The 5,000-nt window shown below is 42.3% G+C and overlaps 1 protein-coding gene across 1 annotated transcript in view; it reads left to right on the forward strand.

Moving 5' to 3' along the window:
- The window catches only part of cntnap2a (contactin associated protein 2a), a 245,950-nt gene that overhangs the window by 135,038 nt on the left and 105,912 nt on the right, over nt 1–5,000 (forward strand). The window lies entirely within an intron of this gene.

Below are 5,000 nucleotides of genomic sequence, written 5' to 3' on the forward strand. Positions count from 1 at the left end.
TCTCTCTCTTCCTCCTTCTCTCTCTCCCTCTCTCTCTCTTCCTCCTTCTCTCCCTCCCTCTCTCTCTCTTCCTCCTTCTCTCCCTCCCTCCCTCTCTCTTCCTCCTTCTCTCTCTCACTCCCTCCCTCTCTCTCTCTCTTCCTCCTCTCTCTCCCTCCCTCTCTCTCTCTTCCTCCTTCTCTCCCTCCCTCTCTTCCTCCTTCTCTCTCTCCCTCCCTCCCTCTCTCATCCTCCTTCTCTCTCTCTCTCCCTCCCTCTCTCTCTTCCTCCTTCTCTCTCTCCCTCCCTCTCTCTCTCTTCCTCCTTCTCTCTCTCCCTCCCTCTCTCTCTTCCTCCTTCTCTCTCTCCCTCCCTCCCTCTCTCATCCTCCTTCTCTCTCTCCCTCCCTCTCTCTCTTCCTCCTTCTCTCTCTCCCTCCCTCTCTCTCTCTTCCTCCTTCTCTCCCTCCCTCCCTCTCTCTTCCTCCTTCTCTCCCTCCCTCTCTCTCTCTGACAATAAAAATAAATACATGACTGAAAAGCAACATGGCATGGTATGAAAGCCCCCCAAAATACTATTGTTACATTTGCGCTTTTCACTGGCTGTGAAAGAGGCCACATATTTAGGTTTTCACACGATAAATACTTTTATAGTTTCAAATTCTTTGTAATGAATGATCATTTTGGGAAAGAAAGATTCTCTTCGGTCTGAGTATTTGTCACAGTGTAATAGGAAATACAGCTCTGTCTCTACCTATAACGATTCAGGTAAGACCAGAGGGCAGACTGTGTTGAAGTAATAATGTTTGTTACAGCAACGGGGGCAGGCAAACGACAGGTCAAGGCAGGCAGGGGTCGATAATCCAGAGTGGGGCAAAGGTACAGGACGGCAGGCAGGCTCAGGGTCAGGCAGAGTGGTCAGGCAGATGGGCTCGGAGTCAGAACAGGCAAGGGTCAAAACCAGGAGGGCGAGAAAAGAGAGATTGGAAAAAGCAGGAGCTGAGACATAAAACGCTGGTTGACTTGAACGAACAAGACGAACTGGCACAGACAGATAGAAAACACAGGTATAAATACCCATAGGATAAGTGGGGAAGATGGGCGACACCTGGAGGGGGGTGGAGACAAGCACAAGGACAGGTGAAACAGATTAGGGCGTGACAGTACCTCTCCCCTGGAGCAGAGTGAGCACAGCCTGTCCTCTCTGCGCAGACAGGTTTGTCTATGACAACCTGTCTCTATGACCAGGCTGTGCTCACTGAGTCTACATAGTTAGAGTTTTCCTCAGACACAGTGGTCAGATGTGCATTTCGCTACACTCACATTAACATCTGCTAACCATGTGTATGTGACCAATACAATTTGATTTGATTTGGTCATCACTGTGTACCGTCTGTTTTGAGACAAATAGCATTAAAGTTTACTTAGATTTTTTGTAGTCTTTCCAATAGGTGTTATATATATATTTTTGCTTTGTTATAATTTGGTTGGGCCAGATTATCTGAGTGCTGTCCTGAGGCTCTATGGGCTTGGCTTGGGTTAGTGAACTGAGCCTCAGAACCAGCTGGCTGAGAGGTCTCTTCTCTTGTTCCATCTGTTGACATTATAGGGCTGTGTGATGAAATGTTTTGGGGTCCCTTGTTTTTAGATGGTTGTATGGCTCTTTTTTCAATTTGAATAAGGAGGGGGTATTGGCCCAATTCTGCTCTACATGTGTTATCTGGAGGTGTTCTCTGCACTTGCAATATACTCTGGCAAAACTCTGCATGCAGTATTTCAATTGGATGTTTGTCCCATTTGGTCAATGCATTATTGGAGAGTGGACCCCATACTTCACTGCCATATCCAGCAATTGGTTCTATAACTTCTAGGTTTTTTGTTGTTGCCAGATCCTAATTGGAATTTCGATTTTAATGTTCCTTTCAATGAAATAGAATGCTCTTCTTGCTTTGTCTCTTGGCTCATTCACAGCCATGCAAAAGCTATCTGTGTTGCTGATATTTAGTCCTAGATACATGTAGTGTCCAAATAGAATTTGTGTTTGTGATATCCAGGTATTTGTGATATCCAGGTATTTGTGATATCCAGGTATTTGTGATACCCAGGTATTTGTGATATCCAGGTATTTGTGATATCCAGGTATTTGTGATACCCAGGTATTTGTGATATCCAGACCTCTTTTGGAATATAATTATATTCAAGGTTTTAAGGTTGACTGTCAGAGCCCAGGTCTGGCTGCAGATGATCTAGGTGCTGCTGTAACCCCTCCTTAGTAGGAGACAGCAGCACCAGGTCATCTGCGTACAGTAGACACTTGATTTCAATGTTGTGTAGGGTGAGACCAGGTGCTGCAGATTCTTCTAATGTTTTTGCCAATTCATTAATGTAGATAGTTTTAGACTAATTGAGCAACTCTGTTTCACTCCATGTCACTGAGAGAAGAAGTCTGTTTGCTTGTTTGCAATTTTACCCAAACATTTATTTTTTAGTGTACATTGATTTAATAACATCGTATGTTGTTCCTCCAATACAGCTTAGTTTATTTCAAAAATACCTTCAAATTGAGCTAAATGCACTTAGAAGGTAGGTATAAATGTGGTCTGTTGTGGTCGACTTGTTTGTCAGTTAGAGTGTGGAGGGTATAAATGTGCAGTGGCGTGTATTCATGGATGCCAAGGGAAGCCAGGCTTCCCCCAAAAATGTACCTAGAAAAAAAGAAAATGATTTATCTTTCTCTCTGTGTTTCATAATTTTCCTTCAATTCACAAAAGGCTAAATGTATCTCAACGGCGGAAGCATCCGAGCGAGCAAAACATTGCCCCTCTGTCTCTGTGTGTGTGTAGGCCATCTATCTGATGCCATCTGGTCATAACGAGTATGACATTGTTGCCACCCATAGCATTGAATGCAAGGGAAGCCAGCAAGCATTTGGCCTCCCTTTATACATTTTTTTATAAAATAATAGCCAATCAGCGTTGAGCTAAACTGAGGGAGCTCAACTGTGAATGGTCCTGGGAGAGCAAAAAAAGTGTCAAAGAAATTCCTATAAAAAAAAGTGTTTGGTGTCACTCCTATCAAATCGCAACTAGCGCCTACGTCCTTGATAGAAACAACTTGAAGTGTTGTTGTGCTGGTGTCCTCTGGAGGCTATCTAGCTAGCTAGCTAAAATTGGCCCATGGATGGAGAGGGGGATTTGGACTTGTGGTTTTACTTAATTATCCGTGCTGGTGAATGATTATATAAAGGTGATTCTGATCCAACCATGAATTCATACATTGTGCCCCTGACCTGAGAGGATGGAAGTACAATATGGAGCTAGATGTTAACTAGCTAATGTTGCCCATGAAAGGAAGTTAGGCTATTGAGCAAGCATTTTAACCAGGTAGCCTATGACAACACAACTAAAAGTACTGTATGACAGAGTCATAGACTGTTTCATCAACATGAAAGAGAAGAGGATGGCATTGGCTTTTCTCTACAAGTAGGGTGAGTCAACAGGTTTTTTCTACTTGCATCAAGGCGCACACACGCACACACACGCACACACACAGAAATCAGAACCATGGACAACCACATACTATTTAGCTTACGTTAATTGGACTAAATTGTTTTTGCTATCTTGTAGTTGTTGCTGTAGTAGACTAAGCAGAGGTGATTTGATGATGATGAAATGTTGAAGTTGAAATGGTGCTGGAATAGCGGCGGCAGCTCCTGTTTTCTTTGCAACTTGCGGTAACTCTCCGTGGTTCTAAATCAATAGATGTTTAGTAGTCTGAAAATGTCAGAAACATTAACTTGCTTGATGATGCTGTAGGTCATGTTTGTTACATGGAATATGCTTTGTGGACTTCACCAGACAGAGGTTGCTCTCCGGTTCTGTGAGGAAACGAAGGTGTAATTGAATTGTATTAAGCCTCTGTGCCTTTTGTATTAAGCCTCTGTGCCTTATTGTCTGCCTTTAGGCCTGTATAAATAAATAAATATATATATCGTTTGTCAGAGTGTGGAGGGTATAAATGTGGTCTGTTGTGGTCATTTGGTAAAAATCCTATCTGATTTATCTTCAGTCCGTTATGCTCATCAAGGACATGAAGTAGTCTGCTATTTATGATACTGCACAGAATTTTCCCCAAGTTGCTGTTACCGCAAATTCTTCTGTAATTATTTGACTCACATTTGTCTACATTTTTATAGATTGGTATGATCAATCCTTGGTTCCAAATATCTGGGGCAATACCTGCAGTGAGGATCACTTTGAAAAGTTTGAGTATAGTCAGTTTGAACTTGTGATCTGTGTAGTTGATCATTTCATTTAAAATACCATCAGCACTACAGGCCTTTTTGGGTTGTAAAGTGCATAGTTTTCCCAATAATTCTTGTTCTGTAATTGGGGTATCCATATGATTCTGGTAGTCTTTGACTGCTGATGCAAGGATTTTTAAAAAATATATATTTTTATTTTTTATTTAACCTTTATTTAACTAAACCAGTCAGTTTAGAAAAAATTCTTATTTACAATGATGGCCTACCAAAAGGCAAAAAGGCCTCCTGCGGGGACGGGGGCCTGGGATTAAAAACAAAAACAAAAAAATATATAAATATAGGACAAAACACACAACAAGAGAGACAACACAACACTACACGAAGAGAGACCTAAGACAACAGCATAGCAAGGCAGCAACACATGACAAAACAGCATGGTAGCAACACAACATAACAACAACATGGTAGCAACACAACATGGTAGCAGCACAAAACATGGTACAAACATTATTGGGCACAGACAACAGCACAAAGGGCAAGAAGGTAGAGACAACAATACATCACACAAAGCAGCCACAACTGTCAGTAAGAGTGTCCATGATTGAGTCTTTGAATGAAGAGATGGAGATAAAACTGTCCAGTTTGAGTGTTTGCTGCAGCTTGTTCCAGTCGCTAGCTACAGCGAACTGAAAAGAAGAGCAACCCAGGGATGTGTGTGCTTTGGGGACCTTTAACAGAATGTGACTGGCAGAACGGTG

Source organism: Salvelinus fontinalis, chromosome 25, assembly GCF_029448725.1.
Source record: "Salvelinus fontinalis isolate EN_2023a chromosome 25, ASM2944872v1, whole genome shotgun sequence".
NCBI classification, from domain to species: domain Eukaryota; kingdom Metazoa; phylum Chordata; class Actinopteri; order Salmoniformes; family Salmonidae; genus Salvelinus; species Salvelinus fontinalis.